Here is a 12,680-nt window from a genome sequence, read left to right as displayed (position 1 = left end):
CGAACCGATCTGAGCTGTCTCAACCCGAACTCCAGACTGGGTGGTGAAAGAGGGAACTAATGGTGCAGCTGAAGTTGGGGACTGCCAATCAGGGTTTGCCAGCACCTCAGGGACTCTAGGGGGTCTACGGGCCTGACTGTGCGGTGGCTGCGACGGGGTAACTATTGCACGTGCCACCGTACCAGCTTCAACTGCCCTTCTGGTGCTCGCCACTTCACCATGTTGTACGGCAGTGCTGGTACTAGGTCCAGGATGGGCTGCGTTGCTGGTGTATGCCTCACCACGTAATCCGACAGCGCCAGCCCCACTCTGCTGCCCTTGAAGCGGATCCTGCGCAACCTGTGGTCTAGCGACACGGGGCCGGGTACGCCTGGTGCTATCAGGGACCTCAACCTCCTCGTCCGAACTTTGTGTCAGACTGCCACTGCTTTCTACAGGATTATATTCTGACCTGCTAGATTCGTCAGATGAGGGTTCCCATTCCTCATCCGACTGGGTCAGAAGCCGGTAGGCCTCTTCAGAAGAATACCCCCTGTTTGACATTTGGGCAACTAAATTTAGGGGTATTCCCTGAGACTACCCAAGAAAAAAAGCAAGCCTGTCTTACAAATGGGAGGCTAGCAAAGTACCGGAGGCCGCTGCGATTGATAAAAAATATCAAAACTGATTTTTTTTATCGCCGCAGTGCTTGTAAAGTGATTGTGCAGTGATAAAAAAAACAACAACATTTTTTGTCACTGCAGCGGGGCGGGTGTGGGTGAACGCACGTGTGGGCGACCGATCAGGCCTGATCGGGCAAACACTGCGTTTTGGGTGGAGGTTGAGCTAAGGTGACACTAATACTATTGTGATCAGTTCTGATCACTTACAGATTGTCGGGATTCGAACCTGTGACCGGCCACATCCCAGGCAGTGGCCCTGCTTGCTAGGCTACCATCCTCTCTGGACATTCCTCCCTGAAACCTATTAGTTAACCTCAGTCTTGCCAAGCCTTGCTCATCACCCTTGATTCCCCACACCTGGTACTTCCCTATATAAGTCAAGCCCCTTGCACTCTAGCTTGCTGATTATTGAGCTCCTGAGCCTTGATCAAGCTTCTCCTCATCCGTTGCTCTTGCTACTGCTGGAAGTCCACTGCTGACCAGGAATTGCCTACCGACTACTCTTCTGCCTTATCCCTACCTACTGAACTGCTACCACCGTTGCCATCCGGATTGTCTGACCACGCTTACTACCTGCCTGCGGTCCTTGCCACTGGGCTCCACTCCTACCTCCAGCCAGCGGTCCTCTGACACAGGTGAGCCTGTAGGACTGTTACACAGATACTATAAAAGTACAAATGCTGATTAGCGATACGCTAATCAGCGAATCAGTGACTGCGGTGCGGTGCGCTGGGCGCTAAATGATCGCTAAACTACCTAACCAAGAGGCCTAAACTATCATAAAACTATCAGTCAATACCAGTGAAAAAAAAAAGTGACAGTTTACACTGATCACTTTTTTCCCTTTCACTAGGTGATTGACAGGGGCAAGAAGGGGTGATCAAGGGGTTAATTGGGGTGCTGGGGGGTGATCTGGGGCTAAGGTGTAGTGTTTGGTGGCTACTCACTGTGATGCCTGCTCCTCTGCTGAGACCAACCGACCAAAAGGACCAGCAGAGGAGCAGAGAAGCCATTTAACACCTTATATTTACAAATATAAAGTGTTAACTGGCTTCTGATTTGATTTTTTTTTAAATCGCCAGCCTGCCAGCCACGATCATTGGCTGGCAGGCTGGTGACGAAATACAACTCTAATTTTTGCCGGCCCGCGATGCGCATGCGCGGGCCGGCTTTGACTGAAATATCGCGTCTCGCGAGAGGACGCGCCGGCGCGTCCAGGAGGAATTACAGGGCCGCCGCCAGGACGCGATCCTGCGGTCCTGTAGCAGTTAAATATGGGGTAAGTCAGTCTAATAGTAACTGATTCTGGAATATCATGTTATTAGTAACTACATATATGAAATTAGGGTCTAAGTGTGACAGTCATCCTTTAAAGGTGATATTTCTTGGACACTGCCTGTCACACGGTGCCCGGCACCTCACCCTCGAACGAAAAGAGGCAGTAAAAAGATACAGGTGCCCAAAGGAGCACAGAACTTCAGAGTATTTTTGGGTCTTGTCTCCTACTGCCGCCCCTGGATACGGCACGCATCTATGTTTATGCAGGCCCTCTGACTGTTTTTCTTCTAAACCCCTTCATCTTACATAAGAAGCTGTTAAACTTTAATACTTTGAAACTGTGCATACTGTCTGCCCCTGCTCTGGGCATTCCAAAATATGACAAACCTTTCTGTTTGTTTTGTTCTGAAATCAGTGGCGGATCCAGAGCCTGGTCTCGGGAGGGGCACTTTCAGATTATTTTCTGTCCGCCGCCACAAAACAATGGTACTTATAGAACAGACTACACAGTGTAGCGGTATACTGTATATTGTCGGGCACAGTGTAGGCTATATGTGTATAACAAACATATTTCACATGAAAACTTACAATTACTTGACTTGACCCTTGGGGATCTCAGACGCCACTTCCACACTTTGGCCGGGGGCTCGGCGGAGCTGATGTGTTTTATCCTAATGAGAAGGATTTCATAATAAGGATTTGGAGAAGGGGCAGAGGGATAGCAGAGCAGGGAGAGGCCGGTGCTGCTACTAGGGGGTCATACCATGGTGGAGTAATAAAGCCCACTATAATGCCCCCCAGTAGAAATAATTCTCCTTATAATGTGACAGTGCAAAAAATACCCCCTTGTAATGCCCCCAGTTGAGCTAATGTCCCCATAGTGCCCCAGTATAAAATACCCCTATATAGTGCCCCTAGTAAATGACCCCATAGTGCTCCACACCCAGTAATAAGAGCCCCCCTGTGCCAGTAATAAGAGCCCCCCTTTGCCAGTGATAACAGCCCCCAGTAATAACAGCCCCCCTTTGCCAGTAATAAGAGCCCCCAGTGATAACAGCCCCCCTGTGCCAGTAATAAGAGCCCCCAGTGATAACAGCCCCCCTGTGCCAGTAATAAGAGCCCCCAGTGATAACAGCCCCCCTGTGCCAGTAATAAGAGCCCCCAGTGATAACAGCCCCCCTGTGCCAGTAATAAGAGCCCCCAGTGATAACAGCCCCCCTGTGCCAGTAATAAGAGCCCCCAGTGATAACAGCCCCCCTGTGCCAGTAATAAGAGCCCCCAATGATAACAGCCCCCCTGTGCCAGTAATAAGCGCCCCCAGTAATAACAGCCCCCGCCAGTAAAAGTATTGTATATAATAATAAAAAACACATACTTACCTCCATGTCAGCGATGCGATGCAGGCCTCTTCTGGCCTGTGTCTCACTCTGTATAGCTCAGGCAGCGCGATGACGTCATCGCGCCGCCTGCGCCGGCCTCTGATAGGCCGCAGGCACTTGGCCGGCAGCCTATCAGAGGAAGGGAAAGGGACACGCCTCTCCCTCCCCTGCCGCAGCACAGGCAGGCATCTGTATCGCTGTCCTGAGGACGGCGATACAGATGACTGGAGATGAGCGCTTCCACAATGGAAGCGCTCATCTCCCTGTGCCCCGCTGCCGCCGCCGCCAGCTCGGGGGGGGGGGCAATTGCCCCGTTGCCCCCCCTGGATCCGCCACTGTCTGAAATGCAGGGGCGTAGCACTGCTGTACTGACTCACAAACACGGAGATCGGCAACGCCCCGTTGCCTACTCTTCTGCTCGCCTCGATCCTGTTGCCAGAGGCACCCCCTCTTGTGTCAGGGCAGTAGTGGCAGTGCAAGCCATGATTGAAAAAGCTTCTGAAATTGTTACCCTGTAACTGTTCAAACTCCTCATGACATTCAAAGCATTCTCACTCAAGTGCAACCAAAACATATCTCCATGGTCAGACAACTGAGACTACAAATGTGCACTCCTCATGCCTGCAAACATCTCATTCAAACGTTGTACTACTGTTACCGATTACAGATTCAGAAATGGGGGAAGGAAGTGTATCAGAACTTTTAACCGATCTTGTTGAACATGGCCCTCATGATTGCATACAATTAATGCAGCAGGAAACGTCTGATTTCCATTTCATCCACCATGACGGCCCACATTGAGATTGACCCTTGACCTCTGTAGGGGCAGGAACACATAGAGAGTTTAAGAACCCCCCACCCCTCCACCTCCTCAGTGCTTTCCTGCCCCTACAGGGGCCAACACGTGGAGAGTTCCTCCTTCATGGAGGATGAAATAACCTTATCTTTCTTGCAGGTTCTCCAGCTGGCCTCCCGCGGCAGGGGCCAAGGCTGGCCAGCTAGGAGCATCGAGGACCCTCGTCTTGGCTTATGCCGAGGCCTGTGGTCCTCCCCATACCTTCAGACTTCCTTCCCTCTTTGTGGAAGCAGTTGAGGGTGCCGGCTTCTCAGCGCGCGCGGCGCTCGGCGTCCTTTCCTTCTGGAGGACCCAGCTCTAGCGTCCGGCAGGGGGAGCAGGTGCGACGCATGGAGCGTCTCTATGGGCGGGCCGGGCGACGCACGCCTCTCTTAGTAGGCTAGTGCGGCGCAGGCCTACGCCGTCATGCAGGGCGCAGCTAAATGACGTCAGACGCCGGGAATTTTAAAAAAAGAAGACCGCGGTTCCTTTCGGCACCTCACCTGTTACACCGCGATGTCTGAGACACCTGCTCCCCGCCAGGAAGGTCCTGATCCTTCTGCCTCCAGCACCGTGAGTCCCCTTCTGGGGGGTGTATATTTCAGTTTTTGTAAGCCTGAATTACTAATGCTGGGTTATCTGGTTGCTTCCTTCTGCAGGGCAGCAAGGAGTTAAAATCCAAAACAAAACCCTTAAAATGCTGTGCTTGTTCCAAGCGTCTCCCCGAAAATTATAAAAAGAGACTATGCAAACCTTGCACTTCGGAGATTTGGAAAGAGGAGCAACCAGATATACTCTCGGAGATGAAGTCTTTTATTTCTGACGAGATTAAGTCCTCTTTAGCCTCCTTATCTACCCCTCCCAGCAACCCCATCCCTTCTAAGAAGCGCAAAATATCCGTTATTTCTTCTTCTGAGGGTGAAGAGGTTGAAGTGGCCTCTGCCTCGTCCAGACAATTTCCTAATGAGGAACCCTTGTCGGACGGAGAGATTCTGGAGGAGGATAAAAGATACTTTTTTTCCGCTAATGAAATGGAAGAGCTGCTCCGAGCAGTCAGGTCCACTATGGGCATTGAAGATATTCCTAAACCCCGTACGGTTCAGGATGAAATGTTTGGGGGCCTTAGAGCTAGGTCTCCTATTGTTTTCCCCATCAATGAAAATATAAAGGAAATGATATTAGAGGAATGGTCAGATCCAGAAAAGAGACTTGGCGTTCCTAAAGAATTCAGGAATAGGCTCTGCTTTGACCCGTCTGAAAGTAAAATATATAACCAGACGCCTAAGGTCGATTTGCAAGTATCCAAGGTAGCAAAAAAGACCGCCCTACCCTTTGAGGATTCCTCTCAGCTAGGTGATCCTATGGATAGAAAGGCAGATGGCCTCCTTAAGAAATCCTGGGAAGCGGCGATGTTTGGGGTAAAAACTAATATTTCCGCTACATCCGTTGCCAGAGCAATGTTATATATGGCTTGGAGAACTGGACGAACATCTGAAAAACAAGACTCCAAGAGAAGAGATCAGGGAATCTCTCCCCCTTCTCCGCTCCGCTACGGCATTTTTGGCCGATGCGTCTGCAGAGTCCATCAGATTTTCCGCCAAGGATGCTGCCCTTTCTAATGCTGCCCGTCGGGCTTTATGGATGAAAGCCTGGTCCGGAGACAAGGCATCCAAGGCCAAGCTTTGTTCTATCCCCTTTTCAGGGGAATTTGTCTTCGGCCCCACTCTGGATAAAATCCTAGAGGGCGCAGCAGACAAGAAGAAGGGTTTTCCAGAGGACAAAGAACCAAAAAAGAAGCCCTTTCGGCAGTACCAGCCCCAGCAGAGATCCTACAGGGGGAAAGGGAAGTCTGGCCGATGGAGTTATCCAAAGGGGGGGAGAGGAAGAGGCTTTATCCTCAATCCCCAGAATAGGCAACCTAAGCAGCAATGACGCCAGGGTAGGGGGGCGACTGATGGGTTTTCTATCCTCCTGGAGTCAGGTAACTTCAAATCCCTGGGTGCTAGATATAATCTCCCAGGGTTACAGGATAGAGTTCACATCAGTCCCCCCAAGAAGATACTGCATTACACCTCAGAGCAGATCAGATCTCCCGAAAATCTGGCAGGGCGTCCAAGACCTCTTAGAGCTAGGGGTAATTCGAAAGGTTCCTATCCCAGAGGAAAGGAGAGGATTCTATTCCAGTCTTTTTTTAGTAAAAAAAACAGACCAATCCTTTCGCACGATAATAAACTTAAAACCCCTAAACAGGTCCATCTTATACAGGAGGTTCAGGATGGAGACCATCCCATCCACAATCCCTCTGATTCCAAAAGGGGCATTCATGTCGTCAATCGATCTGAAGGACGCTTACTACCACGTCCCCATCCATCATCTTTCCCAAAAGTATCTAAGATTCGCTCTAAGAGGACCAGACAGGTCGATACATCACTTCCAATATGTCGCCCTCCCTTTCGGTATCTCCTCGGCCCCCAGGGTCTTCACAAAGATCGTAGTAGAGATGGTGGCCTGCCTTCGTCAGCAAGGAATCACAATTATTCCTTATCTCGACGACTTTTTAATTCTGGGCAAGACAGAATCCGAGAACCTTCTGGCGACCCAAAGATTCTCGGAACTCTTAAAGAGCCTCGGATGGATTATAAATATAAAAAAATCCACCCTAACCCCGTCCATGAGAATAAAGTTCCTGGGTGTGGAATTAGATTCGTCCCGGCTGATGACCTTCCTCCCTCAGGACAAAGCTACTGCACTGACAGAGAAAGTCAGAACATTCCAGAAGGCTCGCAACTGCTCCATCAGAAAGGCCATGAGTCTCCTGGGAAGCCTAACCGCCTGCATCCCCTCGGTGGCATGGTGCCAAAGCCACACAAGAATAATCCAAAATTGGATCCTAACTATCTGGGACGGAAGACAGTTAAGTCTAGACAGGGTCTTTCGGATCCCTCAGTCTGTAAAAACAGACTTGGATTGGTGGAAGGTAAAAAGAAGACTGCTAGGAGGCCTTCAGTGGCGGAATCATCCCGTCATTCAGGTAATCACGGACGCAAGCCTCGGAGGCTGGGGAGCAAAGATAGGAGATCATCTTCTACAGGATACCTGGCCCGCCGAGATAGACAGATCCTCCAACTACCGAGAGCTTTACGCAGTCCTGGAAGCATTATTAAAAGGAGAGTGCCTTCTAAAAGGGCGACATCTAAGAGTAATGTCAGACAACACCACAACGGTGGCTTATCTGCGTCACCAGGGGGGAACAAGATCACAGCCTCTTGGCGAGATAGCAAAAAGAATTTTCTCCTGGGCAGAAGTAAACACTTTATCTCTGTCCGCCATCCACCTAAGGGGCTGCGAAAACACAGTAGCAGACTTTCTGAGCAGAGAGATAGTAGACCCAGGAGAATGGTCTCTGAACAGGAATATCTTCCAAAAGATCTCGGAAAGATGGGGCTGTCCAGAGGTAGACTTATTCGCCTCCAGAAAAAATGCGCAGGTAGACTGTTTTTGCTCCCTAAACCCAGGAGACAATCCATGGGCAATCGATGCTCTATCAATACAATGGAATTGGAGACTAGCCTACGCCTTTCCCCCAATACCACTACTACCTCGGGTCGTCCAGAAGCTCCTGGAGGAACCGACTACTCTCATCCTGATAGCCCCTCTATGGCCAAAGAGAAGTTGGTTCTCCACTCTAAGACAGCTATCGCTGGAGGATCCGTGGGAGATTCCCTTCCAGAGGGACATTCTAGTCCAGGGCCCTCTTCTTCATCCAGACCCAGGCATGTTCAGGCTGTCAGCCTGGATCCTGAGAGCGAGACACTAAGAAGCAGAGGACTTTCGGAAAAGGTGATACGTACTCTGAGGGCAAGTAGAAAAAAGGTGACCACCTCCATCTACCTCAAGATCTGGAAGAAATACTGTTCCTGGTTAGGAGTTGAGCGCCCAGACACCACCTCTCCTCCCATCAACAGAATTCTGGACTTTCTACAGTGCGGCCTTGAGTTAGGCCTTAGACCTAGTACTTTGAAGGTCCAAATTTCTGCCCTAAGCTCCTTCTATGACTGCAGCCTGGCCAACCACAGATGGATCAGGAGGTTCTTCAGAGCGGTTGCAAGGTTGAGACCCTCCCTGAGATCCAGAACTCCGACCTGGGATCTTAACACCGTACTAGAGGGCTTAACAAAACCTCCATTTGTACCTTCGTCGGAGATCTCTTTAAAACACCTTTCCCTTAAGACTGCCTTTCTGATCGCTATCACCTCAGCCAGACGCATCGGGGAGATCCAGGCTTTATCGTGTAGAGAGCCCTACCTCCAAATTAACAAGGATCACATCCGTCTAACTCTCGACCCAGGCTTTCTCCCTAAAGTAGTCTCTCCTTTCCATCTAGAGCAGGAGATCTTCCTACCCTCTATCCCTAGGTCCGAACATGCAGGGTCTAGTGATAGGTTACATCTCCTGGATGTTAGGAACATAGTTATCCGTTACCTGGATTCTACCAGAGATTTTAGGGTGGATGACAATCTCCTTATTCAGTTTTCAGGGAAGAATAAAGGAAAGAAGTTAGCCAGGTCTTCCATAGCTAGATGGATCAGATCCACTATTGAATGCTGCTACAAGATCCAGAACAAACCCAGTCCTGGTAATGTTAAAGCCCATTCTACTAGGGCCACGGCCTCTTCTTGGGCCGAGAAAGGAGGGGTCTCGCTGGACCAGATTTGTAAAGCCGCAACCTGGTCTAGCACTAATACTTTTGTAAGACACTATCGTCTTAATCTTCCGGACGCAAATGAAGCTCTTTTCGGCCGGAAGGTTCTACAGGCGATATCCCCACCCATTTAGTTATCTGATATGTCTCAATGTGGGCCGTCATGGTGGATGAAATGGAAAAACCGCAATTAGACTTACCGGTAATTCCGTTTCCTTGAATCCACCATGACGGCCCATACTATTCCCCTTCCCAAAAAAAAAAAAAAGTTTTTGGGGATTTATGTTGCATATACATGCAGGAGTTTAAGGGTATGGATCAATATCCTTTTACTTTTGTTCCACCTTTTCGGGTAATTGTAAAGCACTGAGGAGGTGGAGGGGTGGGGGGTTCTTAAACTCTCTGTGTTCCTGCCCCTACAGAGGTCAAGGGTCAATCTCAATGTGGGCCGTCATGGTGGATTCAAGGAAACGGAATTACCGGTAAGTCTAATTGCGGTTTTTTGATCACGTTCATGAAAAACCTCTTTCTAATCCTGACGGAGTATTTTGTAGATGGAAGCAGGTTCATGGGAAAGGATGATCAGTTCCATAATGGATATGCAGTGCTCACACAGCACAAGGTAGGTACAGCTGAACTTTTCCCACCTCATATATCAGCACAAGAGGCGGACTTGAAGGCACTCACTGAGGTGTAAAATGGTCAAGGGGAAGAAGTTGAACATCTACACGGACTCAAGGTATGCTTTTGGTATTGCACATGACTATGGACCTTTTTGGCGGGCCAGGGACTTCCTAACATCTACAGGCTAGCCTATAAAGAATAAAGACTCTGTACTAGAACTTATGAACTCTCTGTTACCATTATCAAGGTCAAGGCACACACCAGGCACACCACGGTGGAGGAAAAAGGTAACAATCAAGCTGACAAAGCGGCCAAACAAGCCGCACTACAGCCCGTAAAGACTGTCCCCTCCCTGAAGACGTGTCTGTAAGTATGCTCCAGAAGATGACTGATCAAGCCCCTCCTGAGGAAGGAAAAAGAACTTTGGGCAAAGCACGAGGGACGAGGAATCTGGAGAAACAAAGAAAGGACTTGTTTAACTCCTCCAATGTATCCTGCTATGGCACAGGAGGCCCATGAGCCTACCCATCTGTCTAAAGGTGCTATGTATGGTAAGTGTTGAAAATGCTGGTTGGATTGCACCAGGGTTTTCCACAGTAGCAGCTCGGTTTGTACAAGGGTGCATGATTTGTGCATTGAATAATCCCGGTCAAGTGGTGAAGACTCCAAGCAAGCACACCCCGGGGCCATTTTACCCATTTCAGAGATTGCAGATAGACTATATACAGCTACTTAAGGTAGGTGTGTATGAGTTTGGTGTGAGAGGAGAGAGTAATGGAAACCTACGTATGGTCTTATGATCTATATCTTTAAACTGCAAAAGTCATGTTTGTCATGTGATTTTTTTTTTTTACCGTTTCAAGACGATATTATTGTGAGCTTGTCTTTGAATTAAAGAGAAATCTGATACAACTACATCCAATGTTTGTGTCAGTTTCCCGATCTCTCGAATCCTTTTTATTTTGGATTCCAACAATTATAGGTGAAGGGATATTTCCCTAACAGGCCTAACAGACACAAGGTATGGCTTGTGTCAGAAGAGACTGGGTTACTTGTGCAGAACAGGTGGAGACAAGTTTATTGGCTTTTTATGTTAGATACTGTTACTCCTAGTGGGCTAAATGAGAGTTGTAACTATATTTTTATAACTTCCAAGTTAGTTATTGGGTGAGACATTTAATAGATGGAGGCTATGAACATTGATTCATTTTTGACATGTGTAATTATATTGTCGAATGTCATTATTATTATTTTATGACATTGCTTTGTAAATTATTGTGGTGTCATTGCTTTTAACAAGTGATTGGCTGCATTATATATTCACATTAAGGCTACTTTCACACTAGCGTTCGGAGCGGGTCCGTCTGATGTTTCATCAGACGGATCCGCTCCTATAATGCAGACGTTTGCATCCGTTCAGAACGGATCAGTCTGCATTATAACTTAGAAAAATTTCTAAGTGTGAAAGTATCCTGAGCGGATCCGTTCAGACTTTACATTGAAAGTCAATGGGGGACGGATCCGCTTGAAGATTGCGCCATATGGTGTCATCTTCAAGCGGATCCGTCCCCATTGACTTCCATTATAAGTCTGGACGGATCCGCTCGCCTCCGCACGGCCAGGCGGACACCCGAATGCTGCTTGCAGCATTCAGGTGTCCGCCTGCTGAGCGGAGCGGAGGCTGAACGCCGCCAGACTGATGCATTCTCAGTGGATCCGCCTCCACTGAGAATGCATTAGGGCCAGACGGCTGCGTTCAGGGCCGCTTGTGAGCCCCTTCAAACGGAGCTCACGAGCAGACACCTGAACGCAGGTGTGAAAGGAGCCTAAGCCTGAACCAAGCATGCCTGAAGAAGGATCTCCGGTAGGAGAACGGAATGGAATGCATTTTGGAGCATTCCATTCTGTTCACAATGGGGACAAAATTGAAGTGTTTTTTTCCGGTATTGAGACCCCATGACTGATCTCAATACCGGAAAATACTAACGTTAGTGTGAAAGTAGCCTTATAGATGATTGGTGATTTTTCGACTTTTCACTTTTGTGGATGTAAAATGTTTTGATTCATTCAAGATTATTTTTTTTTTTTTAAAGGAAATTTTACAGCATTGCAGCGTCTTGCGTGTTTTTTTAGGAAGTGACATCGCATATGACAATTAGTCACTAGTAGGGTTACGAGGTATACTAATAAGTCAGCGATATATGCAGGCATGTGTTGCCTCTCATGGCAGGGCTTCCAACTGGCATTTTTCAGCAGGATAATTCTCGTCCACACACAGCAAGGGTTTCCCAGGAATGTCTCCACCAGACTGCAATAGTTCGACCAGTCACCAGATTTATTGTCAATGAAGGAAGTGGTAAAATGGTGCCAAGGGCAGGGGTATCAGAAATGGCTGATCACTAGGGATGAGTAAATTGACTTCGGAAGGTACATCTGAAGTAGATTTGCTAAAAACTTTGTTCTAATACTGTACAGACTTTGGGAATTAATTATTACTGGAAATAACCTTGGTACTGAACTCTGGTTTGGTTCCTAGTGGAACTAGAGATGAGCGAATTTCCGCTTATGAAAGTGGTTTACACTTCGTTTGGTGGTAAAAGGTGGACTCCCCTGCATAACGGAAACGGGATGGATCTGTTTTGCAGCCCATAGACTTCTATTATGACGGAATGAATAGCGGAATGCCTCTAAAGGCATTCAGTCATAGAATTGCGTTATGGTCCGTGGTAACTGAATCCATTAATTGATTCTGCTTTTACCACCAAACGAAGCGTGAACGAATTTCATAACATGAAATTCACTCCTCTCTACTGACAGTGTGTCTGTTTTTAATGGCTGTTTTTTTACTGTCGGGTGTATACAGCGTGAGTGGACTGACCGATTTACCACTATAACTTACCCAAGAAATTGTCATAAATTTTGACATAAATATAGGTCTGCTCATGGCAGGCGTAGATTTGCTTTTCTGGTACAAAACCAACCAAACGATGCTCTAAACTTGCACTCCTTGATAAACTTGTATATGTGCCAGTCTCAGTAAGTTTTTATTTTTTTTATATCCACACCTATCAGACTTCTATTATGACGGAATTAATAGCGGAATGCCCCTAAAGGCATTCCGTTATAGAATTGTGTTCTGGTCTGAGGTAACAGAATCCATAACGCAATTCACCTTTTACCACCAAACAAAGTGTGAACGA

The sequence above is a fragment of the Bufo gargarizans genome, chromosome 7, assembly GCF_014858855.1.
Source record: "Bufo gargarizans isolate SCDJY-AF-19 chromosome 7, ASM1485885v1, whole genome shotgun sequence".
In the NCBI taxonomy this organism is placed as follows: Eukaryota; Metazoa; Chordata; class Amphibia; order Anura; family Bufonidae; genus Bufo; species Bufo gargarizans.
This window is presented reverse-complemented; position numbering follows the sequence as displayed.